The sequence below is a fragment of the Salmo trutta genome, chromosome 6, assembly GCF_901001165.1.
Source record: "Salmo trutta chromosome 6, fSalTru1.1, whole genome shotgun sequence".
In the NCBI taxonomy this organism is placed as follows: Eukaryota; Metazoa; Chordata; class Actinopteri; order Salmoniformes; family Salmonidae; genus Salmo; species Salmo trutta.
This window is the reverse complement of record NC_042962.1, coordinates 25,953,008-25,978,663: the sequence shown is the minus strand read 5'-3', so window position 1 is coordinate 25,978,663 and position 25,656 is coordinate 25,953,008. Positions and strand designations below refer to the sequence as shown.

The window sequence follows — 25,656 nt, the reverse complement described above, 5'->3', positions numbered from 1 at the left end:
ATGGCTGCACAGTTGTTCTTTCTGCCAATGAGTTACGGTGTAGTTTGTGTGACTGGGAGTAGCTGTGTTTGTGTGACTGGGCGTTTGTTTCGTGTGTTACTATGTTTATTATCTGCATGCCCCCTCCTGTGTTGTTTCCAAGCTGTGTCCACTCCAGAGACCTCCCAAGATCCATTGAATCCACTGTCTCCATGGTGATGTGGCTTGTACAGATGCCCCCCCCCCCCCCACACACACACACACACTCTCTCTAGACAATATCCCAGTGTGTCGTTTTGCAGTGTCTGTGTTTTTTCCCTACTCTGTTGAGGCTTTATTCATTATTGTCAGCAGCTCGGTATATGGAAATTAATTGTGGGGCTGACGCCTCTCTCCATCTTATTCAATATTAATGCCGCCTCAGATTACCAGACAGCTCTACTCCAACCCCCAGGGAGTTGGGATCTCTTTAGAGCAGAGAGCAGAAAGAGAGAGAGCGAGAGAAAGAACCATATAAAGTGCTCTCTAATTGACAAAGACAAGTGCCAAAAGCCTCTATTTGAATAGACATACAGTACCAGTGAAAAGTTTGGGCACACGTGCTCATTCCAGGGTTTTTCTTTATTTTTTATTATTGTAGAATAATAGTGAAGACATCAAAACTATGAAATAACACTTATGGAATCATGTGGTAACCACCCCCTCCCCCCCCAAAAAAAAAAATATAGGTATATAATATTTGAGATTCTTCAAAGTAGCCACCCTTTGCCTTGATGACAGCTTTGCACACTCTTGGCTTTCTCTCAACCAGCTTCATGAAGTAGTCACCTGGAATGCATTTCAATTAACGTGTGCCTTGTTAAAAGTTAATTTGTGGAATTTTTTTCCTTCTTAATGTGTTTGAGACAATCAGTTGTGCTGTAACAAGGTAGGGGTGGTATACAGAAGATGTCCATATTATGGACAGCTCAAATAAGCAAAGAGAAATGACAGTCCATCATTACTTTAAGAGATGAAGGTCAGTCAATTCTGAAAAATGTAAAGAACTTTAAAAGTTTCTTCAAGTGCAGTCACAAAAGCAATCAAGCTCTATAATGAAACTGGCTCTCATGAGGACCGCCACAGGAAAGCAAGCCCAGAGATACCACTGCTGCAGAGGATAAGTTCATTAAAGTTAACTGCACCACAGATTGCAGCCCAAATAAATGCTTCACAGTGATCAAGTAACAGACACATCTCAACATCAACTGATCAGAGGAGACTGTGTGAATCAGGCCTTCATGGTTGAATTGCTGCAAAGAAACCACTACTAAAGGACACCAGTAAGAAGAAAAGACTTGCCGGTGGAAATCTGTCCTTTGGTCTGATAAGTCCAAATTTGCTATTTTTGTTTCCAACTACTGCCGTGTCTTTGTGAGACGCAGAGTAGGTGAACGGATGATCTCCGCATGTGTGGTTCCCACCATGAAGCACGGAGGAGGAGGTGTGATGGTGTGGGGGTGCTTTGCTGGTTACACTGTCTGTGATTTAATAATAATTCAAGGCACACTTAACCAGCATGGCTCCCACAGCATTCTGCAGCGATACGCCATCCCATCTGGTTTGCGCTTAGTGGGACTATCATTTTTTTTTCAACAGGACAATGACCCAACACACCTCCAGGCTGTGTAAGGTCTATTGGACCAAGGAGAGTGATGGAATGCTGCATCAGATGACCTGGCCTCCACAATCACCCGACTTCAACCCAATTGAGATGGCGTGGGATGAGTTGGACCGCAGAGTGAAGGAAAAGCAGCCAACAAGTGCTAAGCATGTGGGAACTTCAAGACTGTTGGAAAAGCATTCCTGGTGAAGCTGGTAGATTGACTGCTGAGGGTGTGCAAAGCTGTCAAGGAAAAGGGTGGCTACTTTGAAGAATCTAAAATCTAAAATACATTTTGATTTGTTTACCACTTTTTTGGTTATTACATGATTCCATATGTGTTATTTCATAGTTTTGATGTCTTCACTATTATTTTACAATGTAGAAAATAGTAAAAATAAAGAAAAACCCTGGAATGAGTAGGTGTGTCCAAACTTTTGACTAGTACTGTGCTTGCAAAGGTGGCTAATTCAGGGATTTTGGTGAAATGTCAGCTACTTTTTAATTAACTAGGCAAGTCAGTTAAGAACAAATTCTTATTTTACAATGACAGCCTACCCTGGCCAAACCCTCCCCTAACCCAATTGTGCGCTGCACTATGGGACTCCCGATCACGGGCCGGTTGTAATACAGCCTGGGATCGAACCAGGGTCTGTAGTGACTCCTCTAGCACTGAGATGCAGTGCATTAGACCGCTATGCCACTCGGGAGCCCGAGTGATACATTGAGAGCAATAACATGATGAGAACAGTTAATAATCTGTACTATTAAAACAGGATAGACTCTGGGTTTCCAAACAAATGTCACGGATGTCGTAGGAAGGAGCGGACCAAAGTGCAGCGTGTGTCTTTCCACATTTTATTTTCACTGTGAAACTATGCAATACATACACATAAACTAAAGAACAAAAAACAACAAACCGTGACGCAGAGGTGAAACATACACTAACTCAAAAACAATCTCCCACAAACCCAGGTGGGAAAAACACCTACTTAAGTATGATCTCCAATTAGAGACAACGATGACCAGCTGCCTCTAATTGGAGATCATCCCAAACAAAACCCAACATAGAAATACAAAACTAGAACATAACATAGAAAAACTAAACTAGAAAAAAAAACTGTCACGCCCTGACCTACTCTACCATAGAAAATAACAGCTTTCTATGGTCAGGACGTGACAACAAACTCATCTCTAACCCTGGATACTCTTCTAAAACCAACCTTCTGAAGACCCTCATCCCTCTCAATCTGTCTCTCCTGAAGAGCTTTATGCTCAGGACATTCCTGCAGGCACTCTCAGCACCCTTCATCCTCTGCTATCGTCTAATTTCCCTTAGGGGACCCTAGCTAGCTAACATCAGCCTGCTCCTTCTGAGCCAATTAATCAGACGGCTGCTCAATCATGAAATGAGCCACGTGTAGTAGAGAAAGGACGAGCAGCATATACTCACTGTCAGAAGAAAAGGAATGTTTTATGAACCAAGCAACAACGAGAAGAGAAATCGCTAGCATTATCCATTCTATCCTATAGACAGCCAGGCTATCATCACTTTAGCCCAGGGAACTCTCAGTTAACCTACAATAGCAAAACTTATAACGGCAACTGTCTGAAACGCCAAAGCTGGGTTGGGGGGGAAGGATGAAAGCTGGGATTTGTGGAAGGACACTGCTAAGGGTAAAGATGGAAGAGAGCGCCATCTCCTCAACCCCCCCCCCCAAAACGATTAGCAGGCGACAGTGACATGGGAGCCCACTAATCAGTAGTCCCCCTGGGCTGGCTCCTCAGCATATGGTGCATGGTTTAATCTCTAGCCCGTCTCTGATGAGCCCGGCCTGCATGGGCACCGCTGCTATGGCTTGAGTTTTACCGTTGAAAGGAGCTAAATGTTCTGAAGTAAAGCAGAGAAAAGAGAAATGTTATTCCTTTTGTATATCTGCCACAGTATTTCAGGCTCACTCAAAAGAGATCTATCCAAAGGAGTTTACAAGGAAACAGAAGTGCCCATTTAACCCTTTTTTGACTTCAGATTGAAAGCCACTTTAGAAAGGTGATTTACATTTACATTTTAGTCATTTAGCAGACACTCTTATCCAGAGCGACTTACAGTAGTGAATGCATACATTTCATTAAAAAAAGTGTTTTTGTACTGGCCCTCCGTGGGAATCGAACCCACAACCCTGGCGTTGCACACACCATGCTGGCGTTGCAAACACCATGCTCTACCAACTGAGCCACAGGGAAGACTGAGGGCATTAATTGCACTGCTTGTCAACAGGGGTCACAACCTGTCCACCATTAGTGGGTCTGTCGGAGTAATCCTCCTGCTTGAGCCCAGTCCAGCCTCAAAAATCGGGAGGGCGACACCTGCCAGCATTGTTCCCCTTCATCACATGGCCTTGAGTGACCATCCTGGGCCAGAGCACAGGGGTAGGAGTGGCATGTTGCCCCCCTCACCTCTCCACCCACCAGGCCCTCCTTATAATCCTATTATTCCCATTCATCTGTACCACATTAAAAGGTCAGATCGATCCTGAACACGAGCCCTCGCTGTGCCTTCACTCACAAACGCCTCCAAATGTCTTTACGTTTCACTTTTCACACTTAGGTAGCCATTATTGACCATTACTGACCATGAGAAGCTGTCTCAGATGGAACATAGTAAACGTAAATCCGGGACACTCAAATGAGTACGATATGTTACGTTTAGTATGGTTATATAAAACAGATGGTTAATTAAGGCAAAAACATTGGTTGAGGTGGATGGGTGGGCGTATAACACAAACGTCTAGCAACCCCACAGGCTGCGAGCTCTAATCTCATCACGGACAATTTTAGCTAATTAGCAACTTTTCAACTACTTACTTTTTAGCTACTTTGCCACTACTTAGCATGTTAGCTAACCCTTCCCCTAACCTTAACCCTTAAGCCTAACCACAACCTAGCTAACATTAGCCAGCTATAATAATACGAAATGCTTTGAGACCAGGTTGACTTCAAAGCTTGGTATCAACTCTTCAAGCTGAGTAGTGAATCTATGGTTAAAAAAACAGTCTAGAGTTTCTCAGGGAAAATATGCAACACCTGTCAAACTAACAATGAACTGGGTGACAAAGACTGAGCTGGTGAAAAATTCAGACAACTGGGGGATGAAGTCTAGTGTTATAAGCCCAGCCTTATGACTTCCTTGTACAAAGGGTACCAGAGATTTGTGCATGTTTAACCCTGAGGGGATTTAGCAATATGTCCTGGAATGCCAAATTCCAATAACCAAATTGGACTCAAATTGTGTCCACGTGATCCGCAAAAACAACTCTCTCTACGATCATTGAAGAAGACAACAGAAAGAAGGGCCATGCCTATTTCAGGACAATCTGAAAACTAGCTAAATAACGACCTAAATTGAAACAATAACAAAGCGGTCACAACGCTTGTTTCGATAAAAAGCTGAGGGATGGGCCTGGAGAAATACAACCACTCTCAAACTCATAGACAGAGCTATGGATGCAAGGAATCACCATCCATCATGTCAAAATTATAGTTTTAACGATACATTGTTTGTTTACATTTACATAGTTTACAAACAGCGGAGTAAAAAAAGCTTATATTTTGTGTTCTGATGTGGTACGACTGTTGAAATAAGCTCCTGGGGCATTCAAAAGTTATATTCTTCAAGAATCAATGGGTATATAGTTCATTCAGAAAGTATTTAGACCCTTTCGACTTTTTCCACATTGTTACATTACAGCCTTATTCTAAAACGGATTAAAGTTGTCCTAATTGTTTACAAACTAAAACTGGCCCATGAGGCACAATGACCCAAACCAGTAACTCATTTAGCAGAACCATGCACCAAATCTGCAATACCACTGGCATATGTTTGGCTTTACACTCAGATTGCAATTCTATAACAAACGTTTCGCAAAACACAACACACAATTCTCTACCTTTGGCGCCTACCTTCACAACTAAAATATCTTGTGTGCAAATGAAAAGCAACACTGTTTAATAACAAGCTAAGCTCAATTACCAATTAATCACTTTCACATGTGCAAACACTAATTGCGTAAATGTTCACTTTGCAATCAAACCTTTGGTATGGATAAAAAGGCCACAGGTGAGTACTCCTGTGTTTGGAAAACAATGGAAGCAAACTTGGCAGAGAAAGGTTGAGGTAGAGGTGGAGCAAGGAGAGTAATCTCTGATGAAAATCAGGCAACTGTGGTGGACCATGTGATCAACCATGGTTTGACCTTGAGAGAGGCTGGGCAGAGAGTGCAGCCCAATCTGAGCTGCTTCACCGAAGCATCCTGACAATCCAAAATGAGAAAAAGTACAGTTGAAGTCTGAAGTTTACATACACCTTAGCCAAATACATTTAACAAATACATTTATTCCGTTTTTCACAATTCCTGACATTTAATCCTAGGATCACCACTTTATTTTAAGAATGTGAAATGTCAGAATAATAGTAGAGTGACTTATTTCAGCTTTTATTTCTTTCATCACATTCCCAGCGAGTCAGAGGTTTACATACACTCAATTAGTATTTGGTAGCATTGCCTTTAAATTGTTTAACTTGGGTCAAATGTTTCGGGTAGCCTTCCACAAGCTTCCCACAATACGTTGGGTGAATTTTGGCCCATTCCTCCTGACAGAGCTGGTGTAACTGAGTCAGGTTTGTAGGCCTCCTTGCTCGCACATGCTTTTTCAGTTCTGCCCACACATTTTCTATAGGATTGAGGTCAAGGCTTGTGATGGCCACTCCAATACCTTGACTTTGTTGTCCTTAAGCCATTTGCCACAACTTTGGAAGTATGCTTGGGGTCATTGTCCATTTGGAAAACCCATTTGCGACCAAGCTTTAACTTCCTGACTAATGTCTTGAGATGTTGCTTCAATATATCCACATAATTTTCCATCCTCATGATGCCATCTATTTTGTGAAGTGCACCAGTCCCTCCTGCAGCAAAGCAACCCCACAACATGATGCTGCCACCCCCGTGCTTCACGGTTGGGATGTTGTTCTTCGGCTTGCAAGCATCCCCCATTTTCCTCCAAACATAACGATGGTCATAATGACAAAACAGTTATATTTTTGTTTCATGAGACCAGAGGACATTTCTCCAAAAAGTACAATCTTTGTCCCCATCTGCAGTTGCAAACCGTAGTCTGGCTTTTTTATGGCGGTTTTGGACCAGTGGCTTCTTCCTTGCCGAGAGGCCTTTAAGGTTATGTCGATATAGGACTCGTTTTACTGTGGATATAGATACTTTTGTACCTGTTTCCTACAGCATCTTCACAAGGTCCTTTGCTGTTGTTCTGGGATTGATTTGCACTTTTCGCACCAAAGTACGTTCATCTCTAGGAGACAGAACGCGTCTCCTTCCTGAGCGGTATGACGGCTCCGTGGTCCCATGGTGTTTATACTTGCGTACTATTGTTTGTACAGATGAACGTGATACCTTCAGGCATTTGGAAATTGCTCCCAAGGATGAACCAAACTTGTGGACGTCTACAATTTGTTTTCTGAGGTCTTGGCTGATTTCTTTTGATTTTCCCATGATGTCAAGCAAAGAGGCACTGAGTTTGAAGGTAGGCCTTGAAATACATCCACAGGTACACCTCCAATTGACTCAAATTATGTCAATTAGCCTATCAGAAGCTTCTAAAGCCATGACATCATTTTCTGGAATTTTCCAAGATGTTTAAAGGCAAAGTCAACTTGGTGTATGTAAACTTCTGACCCACTGGAATTGTGACACAGTGAATTATAAGTTAAATAATCTGTCTGTAAACAATTGTTGGAAGAATTACTTGAGTCATGCACAAGGTAGATGTCCTAACCGACTTGGCAAAACTATAGTTTGTTAACAAGAAACTTGTGAAGTGGTTGAAAAACAAGTTTTAATGACTCCAACCTAAGTGTATGTAAACTTCCGACTTCAACTGTATGTACTGCATACATTGGACCTCTCTACTACTTTTACTACTTGACAGTAGAACAACAAAGCACAGTAAAGACCGTAGATTCCAACACATACTGTAAGGGGAAACAAAGTAAATGTTTAATGTATTACTGTATGTATTAAAATTGAGAGCAATACTACTTTGTAACATGTTTGTCTTGTATACTGTATTACTGTAGCGTTTACTGAACTGTATGCTATTTTGTTTTTGTAGAACTGAAAGACGACCCCCACTTTGTGGTAGAACGTGTCTGTTTACAGATGAACAGGAGGCTGTCATTGCGCAAATGGGAGTTGAAAATAATGCCATAAGACTGTGGGGAAATCCAACAACAGACTATTGGAAACTATGCCATCTTCCATAACATCAGAGTGAACTTATCAGCCCGCATCCTTAAAAACCATCTCCGGATGAAGCACATCTACAGAGTCCCATTTAAAGGGAATTCCCAAAGAGTGAAGGATAAACGGTACGAATATGTGCAAGTAAGTAATATACTAGCATTACACGCTTAAAACATTAGAGACTCATTGATGATGCCAGTGAACTTTACTATACAGCAATTAAAGTATTTACTGTCATTTCAGAGAATCATGGAGTTTGATACAAGTCCCATCCCCCAGGAAGTCATATTCACAGATGAGGCTGGATTCAATTAAGTGAAAATGAGGAGGAGAGGAAGGAACATCATTGGTCAACGCGCTATCATTGAGGTACCTGGCCAGCGTGGGGTAAATGTTAATTATTATTAAGTAAAAATACTTTAAAGTACTACTTAAGTAGTTTATTTGGGAATCTGTACTTTACCATTTATTTGGAGTACTTCTTACTCCATACATTTTCCCTGACACTCAAAAGTACTTGTTACATGTTGAATGCTTAGCAGGACAGGAAAAAGGGCCAATTCACACACTTGTCAAGAGAACATCCCTGGTCATCCCTGCTGTCTCTGATCTGGTGGACTCACTAAACACAAATGCTTTATTTTTAAATTATGTCAATGTGCCCCTGGCTATCCGTAAATAATATATTTTTTTAAATGATGCTCTCTGGTTTGCTTAATATACGCAATTTGAAATTATTTATAATTTAACTTTTGATAGTTAAGTATATTTTTGCAATTCCATTTACTTTTGATACTTAAGTATATTTAAAACCAAATACTTTTAGACTTTTACTCAAGTAGTATTTTACTGGGTGACATTCACTTTTACTTGAGTCATTTTCTATGAAGGTATCTTTACTTTTCCTCAAGTATGGCAATTGGGTACTCTTTTCACCCCTGATTTTGTTTTTGCAATGGAGTATTTTGACAGTTTCTTGATCTATTCTGTACAATTGATCTAACATAGTACTTTTTATTTTGCATTCGCAAAATGTTTTTACTGTATGTGTGCTTACAGTTTGCTGTTTGACATGTATTGAGTCATGTTGAAATATAAAACGAACATTTTTGTATTTGTGTTCCTTGTTTGAGGACACATATACAGTATAACAACAATCTTAGTCTTTACACTGAAACAGGTTCTGATAGTGTTTTGAATATGTCACATTAGTGTGATCTCGTTTGTCACTAAGTTAGATTCATTTGATGTGTGTGTCTCATTTGTATGCAGAGTCATTTTAAGCAGGGAGGACATGATGTTGATTGCTGCGTTTCATTTTGCAAGATGTCTTTGGGGTTTGTGGAAATTGGCTAAATGTTTAGAGTTGAGTACTCTTTTCTCTGTATACATCAATGATGTCGCTCTTGCTGCTGATGAGTCTCTGATCTACCTCTACGCAGACGACACCATTCTGTATACTTCTGGCCCTTCTTTGGACACTGTGTTAACAACCCTCCAGACGAGCTTCAATGCCATACAACTCTCCTTTCGTGGCCTCCAACTGCTCTTAAATACAAGTAAAACTAAATGCATGCTCTTCAACCGATCGCTGCCTGCACCTGCCCGCCCGTCCAGCATCACTACTCTGGACGGTTCTGACTTAGAATATGTGGACAACTACAAATGCCTAGGTGTCTGGTTAGACTGTAAACTCTCCTTCCAGACTCACATCAAACATCTCCAATCCAAAGTTAAATCTAGAATTGGCTTCCTATTTCGCAACAAAGCATCTTTCACTCATGCTGCCAAACATACCCTCGTAAAACTGACTATCCTACCGATCCTCGACTTCAGCGGTGTCATTTACAAAATAGCCTCCAATACCCTACTCAATAAACTGGATGCAGTCTATCACAGTGCCATCCGTTTTGTCACCAAAGCCCCATATACAACCCACCACTGCGACCTGTACGCTCTCGTTGGCTGGCCCTCGCTTCATACTCGTCGCCAAACCCACTGGCTCCAGGTCATCTACAAGACCCTGCTAGGTAAAGTCCCCCCTTATCTCAGCTCACTGGTCACCATAGCAGCACCCACCTGTAGCACGCGCTCCAGCAGGTATATCTCTCTGGTCACCCCCAAAACCAATTCCTCCTTTGGCCGTCTCTCCTTCCAGTTCTCTGCTGCCAATGACTGGAACGAACTACAAAAATCTCTGAAACTGGAAACACTTATCTCCCTCACTAGCTTTAAGCACCAGCTGTCAGAGCAGCTCACAGATCACTGCACCTGTACATAGCCCATCTATAATTTAGCCCAAACAACTACCTCTTCCCCTACTGTATTTATTTAGCTCCTTTGCACCCCGTTATTTATATTTCTACTTTGCACTTTCTTCCACTACAAATCTACCATTCCAGTGTTTTACTTGCTATATTGTATTTACTTTGCCACCATGGCCTTTTTTGCCTTTACCTCCCTTATCTCACCTCATTTGCTCACATTGTATATAGACTTATTTTTCTACTGTATTATTGACTGTATGTTTGTTTTACTCCATGTGTAACTCTGTGTTGTTGTATGTGTCGAACTGCTTTGCTTTATCTTGGCCAGGTCGCAGTTGTAAATGAGAACTTGTTCTCAACTTGCCTACCTGGTTAAATAAAGGTGAAATAAAAAATAAAAAAATAAAAAATGTAGTTTCAGCAAACGTGTGTTAACAATTGTGAAAAACTAAATTGTTTTTCCCCCTCAACAATCTACACACAATACCCCATAATGAAAAAGCTCAAATTTAGAAATGTTTGCAAATGTATTAAGTAAAAAACAGATCACATTTACATAAGTATTCAGACCCTTTACTCAATACTTTGTTGAAGCACCTTTGATTACAGCATCGAGACTTCTTGGGTATGATGCTACAAGCTTGGCACATCTGTATTTGGGCAGTTTCTCTCATTCTTCTCTGCAGATCCTCTCAAGCTCTGTCAGGTTGGATGCGGAGCACTCTGGCTGGGCCGCTCAAGGACATTCAGAGACTTGTCCCGAAGCCACTCCTGCCTTGTCTTGGCTGTGTGCTTAGGATCATTGTCCTGTTGGAAGGTGAACCGTCGCCCCAGTCTGAGGTCCTGAGTGCTCTGGAGAAGGTTTTCATCAAGGATCTCTCTGTACTTTGCTCCGTTCATCTTTCCCTTGATCCTGACTGGTCTCCCAGTTCCTGCTGCTGAAAAACAACCCCACATCATGATGATGCCATCACCATGCTTCACCGTAGGGATGGTGCCAGGTTTCCTCCAGATATGACGCTTGGCATTCAGGCCAAAGAGTTCAGAGAATCTTGTTTCTCATGGTCTGAGACTCCTTTAGGTGCCTTTTGACAAACTCCAAGCAGGCTGTCATGTGCTTTTACTGAGGAGTGGCTTCCGTCTGGCCACTCCACCATAAAGGCCTAATTGGTGGAGTGCTGCAGAGATGTTTGTCCTTCTGGAAGGTTCTCCCATCTCCACAGAGGAACTCTTGAGCTCTGTCAGAGTGATCATCAGGTTCTTAGTCACGTCTCTGACCAAGGCTCTTCTCCCCCGATTGCTCAGTATGGCCAGGCGGCCAGCTCTACGAAGAGTCTTGGTGGTTCCAAGCTTCTTCCATTTAAGAATGATGGAAGCCACTGTGTTCTTGGGGACCTTCAATGCTGCAGACATTTTTTGGTACCCTTCCCCAGATCTGTGCCTCGACACAACCCTGTCTCGGAGCTCTACAGATAATTCCTTCGACCTCATGGCTTGGTTTTTGCTCTGACATGCACTGTCAACTGTGGGAACTTATATAGACAGGTGTGTGCCTTTCCAAATCATGTCCAATCAATTTAATTTATCACAGGTGGACTCCATGTTGTACAAACATCTCAAGGATGATCAATGGAAAGACTGAGCTCAATTTTGAGTCTCATAGCAAAGAGTCTAAATACTTATGTAAATAAGATATTTCATTTATTTTTATACATTTTTAAAAATGTATATAAACCTGTTTTCACTTTGTCATTATGGGGTATTGTGTGTAGATTGATGAGGAAAACATAATTTCATACATTTTAGAATAAGGCTGTAATGTAACAAAATGTGGAAGAAGGGAATACTTTCCGAATGTACTGTATATAATTTAAAAAAAATGTATGTAACTAAGGACTCTAGCTTTGAAAGTCCTTATGTAGGCTAGATTAGAAAATATACAGTATCTGCTGGCTGTCTTGGCCAATAGTCTTATAGGCTTGAGTGCAGCTCTTTGAGATAACCGTCCAAACCTGTTGAAATCCACTGGGAATTACTGGTCCTTAGTCTCCAGAGGGACTGGGGATCATCTGGGAGTTTGACATAAGCAGGTTAAATATCTAAGCCAGCTCTTGTTTTTGTGTTTTGTGGAGAGTAAGATCAGCCAATGCTGAAAAACAGTAAACAGGATGTATGATGAATTAAAGGCACAATCGCTTCAACCTGCTGCTGATACTTCCTTAGAGACTGAAAACATATGAACAAGATATTGACTAACCCAGGGGGGCTTTTGCAAGATGACTTAGCCGAGCTTCCATTGGAAGTTAGGGAGGATCATTAGACCAGCGTGTCGTCACATAGAAGTTGCCCGGAGAGGACCCTACCCCTTCCCCTTGGGGGACCCCATTGGCACAGGGGATGAACGACCCGAGCGTCTGTGGGTGGAGGTGTAGAATCGTATCGACGTGGCTGCAGCCAAGGAATGTAAGGAATTTCCAATGTAAACACGTCGTCTTCATGCTTGGCCGGCCACTGCCTGCGCTCTTATCTCCCTGTGCCCATCGGGCCCTTTAATCAACATAATGGCTACTTATCTATTACCACTGCTTTTCCTGTAGTTGCTGATGTGATTGTACAGCTGGGGCCTCTGCTAGCACTGGCCTGGCCTTTTGTGTTCCTAAAGCGTCCGGTGGTTGGTATATCACTGTTCACTCTGATACCCCCCAATGCACAGACAGACCTCAGTCTGATACTGGTCTCTATACAGTATAATGGCTTTTGAAATGTCACCACCATTGAGAGCCATTTTTTTGCGAGGCTAACCGTTCTGCTTGGCTGGCCAACGCTCCTCCATCTCCTATGGGAGCGCTCGCTAGCTGATAGGATCATAAGTGGCTACGGGGGAAATGTACTTTTCTTCCTGGTTCGAATAGAGCGCTTTCGCTGTTCCAAACAAACAGTCTTCAGCGTGTCACCAACTCCTGCGGTTCCTGTGTGTGAACCCTCAACTATTTCGGCTTAAACGGAACTCATTTCTAAGGCAGCCGAGTCTGAAAGCGCATCGCTAGTCGCTAATGCTGTGTGACATTTAGAAAATGGAGGAAAGGAGAAGCAGGTGGCTGTTTTTCCTTCCCTCTGTTGTTCTATGAAATCCTGTTTTTCCAGCATGGTGCTTTTGTCAGCACTAAAGGTAGTGAGTTCTAAGTCTACCCTGAGCATGTATAGTTTGTGGGGGCCATATTTACTCAGAGGGGTGAATTCCACCTCATGCTGTAAGGCCTAGTCGTACCATGCTCCGCCAGTCATGGGGGCTCTTGTGGGACTGTTATGTAGTCTGATGCCCTGACTAGCCTACATTCCAACACTTTCACACGGTCTTGCAAACACAGAGCTTCACTACTACCGTATTTCTCAACAACCCAGAGCCAGACACCAGATTTTCCCTTTTCCTGAACCATCCCTGATAAGTTTGTTTGAGTGGGCCTGATGTTTTGGATGGGAAAGTAGATACTTTCCGGGTGTTTTCTACTGCCGAAGCAGACTTTTCCTGACAATGTTGATAAGACCGCAGGATGTCCAACCACTGGTCCCCTGACGCTCCTTTAGATGAGAGAAGACAGATAGGTCTAGAAATTGGGAGGCAGCTGCTGTCAATATCAGACAGTCGATACACTTTCCCAGGTCTGCCCTCCATCACTCCGGCACAAGCAAATCAGAAAGGATCATGGGGGATTGGACCGGGATAACCCATTAATCTCCCAGAAGGAATGGTTCATGTCCTCTACATGTCACTCCTCCAGTTAGGACACCATAACATTGGGATTGAATAAAAGCCAGTCACAACATTTTGGTTCTCTTTGTCATGGTAAACAATGACAGCATTGGGTCTTTATCTTGGACAACCTGGATCAGCATTAAAACAGTTCATTTTGACTTGACAAATTCACGTAGCTAACTCATCAAGGGTGACAGACAATCTAAATTCGAAAGAGACTGCAATCCTGCGGGTTAGTTTGTTTACCTAGTCCCTTGGATTGGAGGCGTCCTTCATGTATTTCACTAACCCGTCTCTGAGCTCCACATACAGCATGTCAAATGGACCCCAAGGAAGCTGTCAGCTACAGATGTCAACGCCCCTTAATGACCCCGCCCCTTCCCCCGCACACAGCAGTGGATTATCCACAGAACAAAGAGGATGGAGGGGGGGGGGGGGGGGGGGGGGTTCTGTGGAGAACTGGGGACCAACATTCCAATCACAATGGTAAGAGTGACCAGCAGGTTCAATTAACACGCACTTACCAACTACACAATTTACTACCTCACTGTTGCTGAGGAAACAAAGCCGAGGTTTCCAGCTAAAAAGGTCTTCAAAGTGAGGGAGAAGATAATCGTCTTACTGTTTAAGAGAGTGCCGCTTATATTGCACTTCCATCGGTCCTGCGGGAATTTACCCTTTAATGGAAGAAAACTGTACTTGCCGTCTCTGCCGTGTCTTCCTTCTCAATGGTTTCTCAGCTTGTCAGTTTCACATACACAGTAGTTTTCATAAATAATACATTCTATAACCAGTCAGCTACAACAACAATGGATGGGTTACGACATGGGACTAGCGGTCAAGTGGTAAAACAGTCTGTTTGATGAAGTGTAATCTCGTTCCCAGACACTTCCGCCCAAATGCAATAGCCTGGGGACGAGGTTAGATGAAGTGTTAATTGTTACGATGAATATGGTTCAGGGTTCAGTAAACACGACCTACAGTGACCTCCAAAAATACTGGGACAGTGACAAATTTAGTCCCCCCCATTTTAGGGGACCAAAGGTATGGGGACAAATTCACTTATGTGTATTAAAGCAGTAAAAAGTTATGTATTTGGTCCCATATTCAAAGCACGCAATGAATCCATCAAGCATGTTACTATACATTTGTTGGATGCATTTGCTGTTTGTTTTGGTTGTGTTTCAGATTATTTTGTGCCCAATAGAAAATAATACACATTATTTACCATTCATTTCTTTTGGGCACAAAATAATCTGAAACGCATGTAAAACAAACAGCAAATGCATCATCTAACAAATGTGTAGTCACAATCTTGATGTAGTCATTGCATGCCATGAATATGGGACCAAATATGTAACTTTTTACTATTTTAATACAGATAAATTAATTTGTCCCAATACCTTTGGTCCCCTAAAATGGGTTGACTATGTATAAAAAAAATGCTGTAATTTCTAAACGTTCACCCAATATGGATGAAAATACCCTGAAATTAAAGCTGACAGTCGGCACTTTAACCTCATAGTCATTGTATTATTTCAAATCCCAAGTGCCGGAGTACTCAGCCAAAACAACAAAAAGAGGCACTGTCCCGATATTTCTAGAGCTTACTGTAGGTTATCACCGCTCCTGTTGGGTTTTAGGTCAGGCATTCAGTGTCTACTTGAGAACACCGGTTGGTCATTAGTTCAGGGTCAATCACGAAAACGTCCATGTGCCCCCACCTCACAAAGTCTCCACATGCATGGATGAATCCCTAACTTGGCTAAGAAATTCCAATGATACGACATAAAATGGTTCGGTTGCATTTGATGATGGTGGAAATGTACACACAGTTGTTTGCACTGCATCCTTTTTTAACAGGAATGTACAGTACTTTTACAGTATCTCTCCCCAATAACTGTCCTACTGTAGAACATCAGGTTTGTCATCCCTCAGGCCAAGTGCTGCAACAGTCTTCTAGAAATAGAACCGATTTACACCGAGGCAACACCACCAGTCAGATACAGTAACTCAGCAATTACTCTTTTAGCCAGCTATTGAGCGTCTTTGTTTCTAAACCATGACTCGGGGAATGTGTTCCCCTGGCTCTCACAACCGTGAACTGTAATTAATAGCTGAGGAATGGGTTATTCATTGATTTGACAGAGTTGCCCGAGTAGCCCGGAGGCCTATTGATATCATTACTCCGATAGAGTGAGAGTCTCCTGAAAACATTCAAGAGTCGCAGACAATCGCGCTCACATAGGCTACGCGCGCGAAAATAACTGTACCGCGGCTGTAACAATGTAACAACAAACGGCAGAGTAGCTACATCTAAACACGAGGTTAGTAACCCAGTGATGCATATATCGACTATCGACTCACTAATGCACGAAACATGTTACAATTTGAGCAAATAATAGCCCAGGGGCCATACAAATGATTCCGCTTACCTATTACACAAGGTGCGTCGGTACGTCGGGTACTCCGCGTATCCCAGTCAAATGAATCTCAAAAAGCCGCTGTGTCACCACTCCGGTCACACAAGCCGCGCGCACGTGTTTGGTTCCAAACCAGAAAGTCACATGAGCTCCATGTTCAATCCGAGGGAGCTCTATGCTGCTGCCCGGGAGGAGCCATTCAGTTTTTTCAACACAATAGGATGGCGGGGATGCCTCCACTGAAATCCTTGGACCTGACAACGCTAGCAAATAACCACTTGGTGGAGGTAACAGGCTTCACAAATATGAGGCGCATCATATGTGATTAGGCTACTGTGTGGGTGCACAAGGTACTAAAGGACTGTTGGATTTTCGTGGCGTGAGTACAGCCGCGGAATTTTAATGAGGACATATTGCTGCAACAGCAGGCACCGTTTTTTGGTCCCGACTCAGATTAGGGGCTAGGTTTCCAAGAGCCCCTGCGGATAAACATGAATTGTCCCACTAACCTGTGGCTTAAACAGGGGTCCACACAGAGCGTTTCTTGGTATTCTTAAACAAATGTACTTTGAGACAAAAGTATACACATCACACACATGGTTATGGGCTTAAATTAAATACATATGTACCATGTATGGTAGAGTTGAAATGTAAGTTTGCAACCCAATATTACACATTATATACATCACAGAAGACTGAAATATAACAAAACGCCTAGTTTGTTTATTGAGCTACACTGAGGTGACTTCAAAAATGCTCAGCTGGTCAATATTCCCCTCAAGTGATTCCCCAGCATCTTGTCAACATGTGCCCTGACAACAGAGCCGATACTGTATCTTATACCAATCTGTCCGTATGTGGTTTTACCCATAAGGCATCTTTAAGGTGTAAAAAAACCTCCAAAATGTCAAATTGTATCAAATATTTCTATTCATTCCTACATATGACAGCAGTGTTATGGCCAAAATGAAATTCTTTAATGTAGACAATTTCTTCAGTGTTTGGGTTTAGGCCCAGAAAGGAAGGGCAGCCAATGTAAAACAAATCCAAGACAAACAAATCTAAGAACTAAAGTTTTGTTGCTAAGGATTGCACGAGGCAGTTAGCCTTTACGGCTGGGACTGCAAGTTTGTGTTCCATTTTTTGCGTGGATTGGAACTCGGAGCGACAAGACCAAGGGTCCCCGACCGATCATCGCAAAATTTGAACACTACCAACAAAAGGAGCTGATCAAAAGCAGGGGAAGGGAGCTTAAAGGGGCCAAATTCGGTCTCAATGACCAATTTCCAAGGGAGATAAACGAACGTCGTAAGAGACTGTATCCGGTCGAAAACCGGGGGGAGAAGGGTAAGCGTGCCTTTCTCATTGTGGACAAACTCTTTCTAGATGGACAGCTATTCCGAGACATCGCCATAACACCATGGCTGTACTAAATTCTACAGGGACTTCAGGTTACGAAAAAAAGAAAGTATGGGAACTGTAAAAATATCTGAACACTATGAAGTGGATATGAACACGCACATACTCAATTACATGCTCGCTTACACGTACGGACTTATACATACACACACACCGGATCTCGCTCTCTTCTCTCACTCTCTCTTCTCACTCTCTCTCTATTGTCGAGAACTGTCTCATAATTTAATATGTTTCTCGTTTGTCTATCTTTTTAATGTATTTGTCTACAAGTTTATATATGTTTACAACAAGCCAGGGTAAGATATCAGAATAGGGGCATTGGGGAATAATAACATTGTACGGAATATATTTGTACTGTAGTGAAGCCATCTCTAGAGTAATGCAAGGTCTCTTTCATGATCATGTGAAACGTCAATTGCTATGGAAATGCTGGGATGTGTTTTTCAATGATGTTAAAGGTAATTATGATGCTACTATGACGGTGATAGGATATGGATTACAATTATCATCATGAATATTAAGGCTATACACACTACGTTACACACGTAGACACTCAACCATGCAAGTTGGGAGAGTTCTTATTTATTTGGACAGCACACATTATAGTCTTACTCTTATACAGTCATCGTACACACTCTCACAAAATCACATCCAATTTCATACACATCAACCTACTCAATTTTACTACACACATATCTTGTCTCAATTTTCTAACATCTGTGGCACTGGCTCACAGGCAAGGGAATAAAACAAATATTGCTAGAACCTATTTCTTGACATCTAAATATCAGACATTTGAATGCTCTAATTTTGATGGTCATAGTACCTCTGATTACAAGCACTAATTATGGTCAATTTAGACTGAGAATAGTATCTAGTTATAGTAAGGGCTGAAATAAGTTTAGCCAGTTATAATTGTAATGGTTTAGCAGATTATAAAAAATATCAGTCTTTACGTGGCTAAAAGAAAAGGAATATAACATATACTGTTTACAGGAAACTCACTCTACATCCTTAGATGAAGTTCTGTGGAAAAAGGAATGGGGTGGTGAAATAATTGTATGTTATGGACAAAGGAACTCAAAAGGTGTGATGATGATAATTAAAAAAAAAAATGGATTTGAATGTGCAAATAGTCAGGAATGATTCGCAAGGAAGGTGGATCCTTTTGAATATGAAAGTGGATGAAAAAGAGATTTGGCTCATTAATCTATATTGTCCAAGTCAGGATGATCCATACTTCTTCGAAAACATTTATACCAATTTATTGAACTTACAGGCAACAAATGATTATATCATTATGGTAGGAGACTATAACACAGTGTTAAGTACCTCAATGGACCGTAAAGGTAATCACTCTACAAACTATCATCACCGTGCCCTTAAGGAAATCACAAATATCACCGTGCTTCTACACCTGCATTGCTTGCTATTTGGGGTTTTAGGCTGGGTTTCTGTACAGCACTTTGAGATATCAGCTGATGTAAGAAGGGCTATGTAAATAAATTTGATTTGAAATATTATGGACACATTAGAAATAGTGTATATTTGGAGACTAAAAAACGCCGACCTAGTGAGATATACAGTTGAAGTCGGAAGTTTACATACACTTAGGTTGAAGTCATTAAAACTTGTATTTCAACCACTCCACAAATTTCTTGTTAACAAACTATAGTTTTGGCAAGTCGGTTAGGACATCTACTTTGTGTATGACAAGTCATTTTTCCAACAATTGTTTACAGGCAGATTATTTCACTTATAAATCACTGTATCACAATTCCAGTGGGTCAGAAGTTTACATACACCAAGTTGACTTTGCCTTTAAACATCTTGGGAAATTCCAGAAAATTATGGCATTAGAAGCTTCAGATAGGCTAATTGACATAATTTGAGTCAATTGGAGGTGTACCTGTGGATGTATTTCAAGGCCTACCTTTAAACTCAGTGCCTCTTTGCTTGACATCATGGGAAAATCAAAAGAAATCAGCTAAGACCTCAGAAAAAAATTAGTAGACCTCCACAAGTTTGGTTCATCCTTGGGAGCAATTTCCAAACGCCTGAAGGTACCACATTAATCTGTACAAACAATAGTACACAAGTATAAACACCATGGGAAAAGTGCAAATCAATCCCAGAACAAAAAAGACAGATTACGGTTTGCAACTGCACAAGGGGTCAAAGACCGTACTTTTTGGAGAAATGTCCTCTGGTTTGATGAAACAAAAATAGAATTGTTTGGCCATAATGACCATCATTATGTTTGGAGGAAAAAGGGGGATGCTTGCAAGCCGAAGAACACCATCCCAACTGTGAAGCACGGGGGTGGCAGCATCATGTTGTGGGGGTGCTTTGCTGCATGAGGGACTGGTGCATTTCACAAAATAGACGGCATCATGAGGATGGAAAATTATGTGGATATATTGAAGCAACATCTCAAACCTGACTGAGTTACACCAACTCTGTCAGAAGGAATGGGCCAAAATTCACCCAATGTATTGTAGGAAGCTTGTGTAAGGCTACCCAAAACATTTGACCCAAGTTAAACAATTTAAAGGCAATACTACCAAATACTAATTGAGTGTATATAAACTTCTGACCCACTGGGAATGTGATGAAAGAAATAAAAGCTGAAATTAATCATTCTCTCTACTATTATTCTGACATTTCACATTCTTAAAATAAAGTGGTGATCCTAACTGACCTAAAACAGGGAGTTTTTACTAGGATTAAATGTCAGGAATTGTGAAAAACTGAGTTTAAATGTATTTGGCTAAGGTGTATGTAAACTTTCGACTTCAACTGTACATGGAGGAGACTTAATCAAGCTAGTCGTCTTAACTACTTTGTCTCTTGCATCAAAGGTTAAAAAGGTTTTAATAGAAGACAGAATGCGATCGGATCATCATCTAATTGGCATTCACATAACTCTTATAGATTTTCCACATGGATGGGAATATTGGAAATAACAGAATTTTTCCAGTATAATATAGGTTCAGCAAATCCCCTTATTGTTTGGGATACCTTTCTATGTACCTTCAGAGGTCATTCAATTAATTCAATATTCATCAATAATAAAAAAAGCAGTTTCTGGCTAAAGAGACAAGACTAACAAGGGAAATCCATGAACTAATAGTACAGGTAGATAGCAATAAAAATGATACTACAGAGATACAAAATAAGTTAGAGGAAAAACAAAAATAATTTGAATTTATTCAAGAATAATCTAATGTAATCTATTACAAAAATAAAGCAAACTGGATGGAATATGGAGAAAAATGCACAAAATTCTTCCTGATTCTCCAATATGTTAACGCTAACAAAAATAATTTGCATAAACTCTTTACTGAAGACGGAGTCATCTATGTAATTCTAAATATTTTCTAAATATCGAAATATTTTTGGCAGATGTACTCTTTTCCGTTTCATCCTCTCCCACTGAATGAAGATTACAGTAAGGAATTCTTTCTAAATAATATAAAAAATGGAAAATTAACAAAATGTACAGAAAGATCAGTGTGAAGGCCAAATTACAGGAATAACTTTTTGAGGCTATTAAATCCTTTAAGTCTGGAAAAACCCCAGGTCTTGATGGCATACCGGTAGAGGTATATCAAGCCTTTTTTGATATACTAAAAGCGCCATTGTTAGATTGTTTTAACTACTCCTATATAAATAGTATTCTGTCAGGTACTCAGCAGGAAGGTCTGATTTCTCTATTATTAAAACAAGACCCAGATGGCAAATATAAAGACCCAGTCTATCTAAAACACTGGCGGCCCCTTACACTTCAATGTTGTGATGCAAAAATGCTAGCGAAATGCATAGCACTCAGAATTAAAAGGGTCTTACCAGGTATTGTTCATCCTGATCAGACAGGTTTTTTTACATGGACGATACATTGGAGATAATATAGAACTACTCGAAATAATAGAACATCAAGAAACCTCTAAGAACCCAGGCCTGGTATTTATAGCGGATTTTGAAAAGTCATTTGATAAAGTAAGACTGGATTTTATTTATAAATGCCTGGATTTTTTCAATTTCAGTGATTCTCTTATAAAATGGGTAAAATCAAATCAAAGTTTATTTGTCACGTGCGCCGAATATAACAGGTTTAGACCTTACAGTGAAATGCATACTTACAGGCTCTAACCAATAGTGCAAAAAAAGGTGTTAGGTGAACAATAGGTAAGTAAAGAAATAAAACAACAGTAAAAAAGACAGGCTATATACAGTAGCGAGGCTATAAAAGTAGCGAGGCTACATACAGACACCGGTTAGTCAGGCTGATTGAGGTAGTATGTACATGTAGATATAGTTAAAGTGACTATGCATATATGATGAACAGAGAGTAGCAGTAGGGTAAAAGAGGAGTAGGCGGGTGGTGGGTTGCGGGACACAATGCAGATAGCCCGGTTAGCCAATGTGCGGGAGCACTGGTTGGTCGGCCCAATTGAGGTAGTATGTACATGAATGTATGAATGAATAGAATGTATAGCAACCCCAGGTGTAAATTAGTAAATATGGCTACTTCTCAGAGAGTTTTGAATTGTCAAGATGAGTTAAACAAGGGTGTCCGCTGTCACCATATCTATTCGTTATGGCCACCGAAATGCTTGCTATTAAAATCAGATCCAATAACAGCATTAGAGGATTAGAAATCCAAGGCTTAAAAACAAAGGTGTCCATGTATACCGATGACTCAAGTTTTACATTAAGTCCGCAAGCTAGATCCCTGCAATCTCATTGAAGATCTAGATAACTTTTCTGTACTCTCTGGACTAAAACCTAATTATGATAAGTGTACAATATTACGTATTGGATCTTTAAAAAACACAACTTTTACATTACCCTGCAGTTTACCGATAAAAAGGGCTGATGGGGAAGTAGACATACTTGGTATTCATATCGCAAAATATATAAATAAGCTCTCCACAATGAATTTTAATAGAAAACATGTAAAAATACACAAGATCCTGCAACCATGGAGAGGTAAATACCTGTCTATTTCTGGAAAAATTGCCCTGATTAACTCCTTAGTCATATCAGTTTACTCACTTACTTATGGCGCTGCCTACTCCTGATGATATGTGTCATGACGTTGCCCTCTGGGTTTTCTATGCACCATCCCCCTACCTACCTCCCCCTACCCAGGCCCTGTGAGAGGGGTCGTAAAATTCCAAAGGGGAACGTCCTGCCTCACAGGCCACAGTATAAAGAGACAGAGTGTTTTCATGGAGAGAACAAAGGATTCTTCCACCTCACAGAATTGGAGAACCGAATGACATTTATGTTCTGGAGAAGGTATAAAAGATCGGTGAAGAATCCAGCTACGAACTGGTCTGCTTGGTACAATTTTGTGAGGCTCATTAGAGACAATATGGCCATATTACCACACTAAGGTTTATATACTAGCCTCAGCGATGAGACTTACATCTAATGGTTGTATAAAATGATTTAATAAGATTAAAACTATTTGGAATATTTTGAGATGCTATGTACTGATGTTAATGTGAGAGAATTGTATTTCTGTACAAAGCTTAACTCAGTCATCGGCACACCTCCAGGGACACAGACAGGACAAGGCGTCATGTGACAGCTTTTCTATGTTCAGTATAAAACCCTCACCCAGAATTTCTTTCTTCAGACCAGGCCTCCGCTCCATTACGAGTTGGCCAATAGGTTTGACCATGCATCCCTCTACTGAAGTTTAACCATGCCACGTGGTTAAACTTTTAGACTATCGATACCGACAGAATGATAACAAGTCTTTGATATTAATTAGTCTGCAGCTAGAAATTCGGTATCATTGAACGCGAAGACCGACAAAACATCCATTCTATAACGACATGAACAAATGTCGCTTTGAACGATCCATTCTAACCGAGAGAGAGAGAGAGAATGCGGACAAAAACTCTCCAACAGGACAAAAACTATCCAACAAGGATCCCGACGACACACTGAGCGTAAATATATATATTGATTGCAATTGTTTCCGAATGAGTGAGCGTTCATGTGCAAAGGATTAGCATATCAATTGTTAATATTTATCAACTCTGTTGTGCCTCCTCAGCTGCCCTGTATCACCCTTTGTTTAACAAGCCGCCATGCCGGTTTAGCCCACTAGGGCACATTACTCTACCATTTTTTTGTAACGATAACTGTTTGTATGCTTTCTGTGAATTACTTAGTTTAGTAAATAAATGATTTTAAGACAATTGATGTATGGATGACTTAGTGAAGACTGGGTTCGTGCAGATAACAACAATTTACGACGTTTGGAATGAGACTGGAGCGAGGTAAAGAATACACCATTTAAACCAGAAGATAATCGGTCAGAGACTATAATATAATAATATATAATGTTACAATATAGGAAAGTTATATTAGGAAAATTATAACTTTGTAATCTGAATATTTTCCTTGGTGCCCCGATCTCCTAGTTAATTACAGTTAAACGATTAATCAGTTTAATCGCGTAATAATAATTACAGGGAGTTATTTGATAAACATGTCTTCAGTTTAATGGTGCCCAAAGACACAACATATGTTTTTCAAATCATATGAGCAAAAAATATTTAGTGTTATCTGGGACGTTAATCAGACTAAATAAAGCGTGCCTGTCTATATAATGAATATGAATTGGGTGGGTTGAGATCATTAAATATAAAAGCACTAAACCTCTCTCTAAAAGCAGTGTTTTTACAGCTAATGTCAGTTTGCCTGAGGCTGATGCCGTGCAGGTGTTTGTACACATGCATATACACACACTCTTATTCAAATAAACGCATACAAGACCACACACATACATGTAATAGTGCCAGACATGCACAATAACATATACAGTTGGCATTGCTGTTATGATTTTAGTTGTCCTTGATGTCCTTTGTCATTTTTTTTTTTTGCATTGTTGTTTGCTGTTTTCTGTCTTTTTCTTTTTTCTCTTTAGTTCATTCTCTTGGTTGTTGGTGCATTGGGGGGGTTCTTGGGGGTGGGGAATGGAATTAATTGTATTTTTATTTACATGTTTCTTCTTGGGGGGGGGACTGTGGGAGGGGTCTCGAATGGTTGAGGGACAGCTATTGGGGAACTGTGGGGGGATCTTGGAGGGTTCGGGTTCATGTTTTTTGGCCTGGTGGGAGATCTGTCAACGTGCCCTTGGGCAGGAGCATTGACCCTGGATGCTTCTGTGTGTCGCTCTGAATGAGAGTCTGTTGGATGACTGGTATGGTGTAGTTGTTGAGCGGCTTCTCTGCAAGTATATTGTACGTTTTGGATATTTAACAATGACGTTTTCGTCTTTTGTGCTTCTAGTCATGAAATCTATGCAGCCTACTCAATCACTTTTTATAGCTACTGTTTACAGGCCTCCTGGGCCATATGCAGTGTTCCTTACTGAGTTCCCTGAATTCCTATCGGATCTTGTAGTCATAGCAGATAATATTCTAATTTTTGGTGACTTTAACATTCACATGGAAAAGTCCACAGACCCACTCCAAAAGGCTTTCGGAGCCATCATCGACTCAGTGGGTTTTGTCCAACATGTCTCTGGACCTACTCACTGCCACAGTCATACTCTGGACCTAGTTTTGTCCCATGGAATAAATGTTGTGGATCTTAATGTTTTTCCTCATAATCCTGGATTATCGGACCACCATTTTATTGCGTTTACAATTGCAACAAATAATCTGCTCAGACCCCAACCAAGGAAGATTAAAAGTCGTGCTATAAATTCTCAGACAACCCAAAGATTCCTTGATGCCCTTCCAGACTCCCTCTGCCTACCCAAGGACGTCAGAGGACAAGAATCAGTTAACCACCTAACCGAGGAACTCAATTCAACCTTGCGCAATACCCT

At 40.9% G+C, this 25,656-nt stretch overlaps 1 protein-coding gene across 1 annotated transcript in view; it reads right to left on the bottom strand.

The window, feature by feature from the left end:
• tmem108 (transmembrane protein 108) overlaps positions 1-16,619 on the bottom strand; it is a 65,806-nt gene extending 49,187 nt beyond the window's left edge. The window contains exon 1 of the mRNA XM_029755919.1: positions 16,392-16,619. The gene's annotated coding sequence lies outside the window, so the exon portion shown is untranslated. The remainder of the gene's footprint in view (positions 1-16,391) is intronic.
• Positions 16,620-25,656: the final 9,037 nt, after the last annotated feature.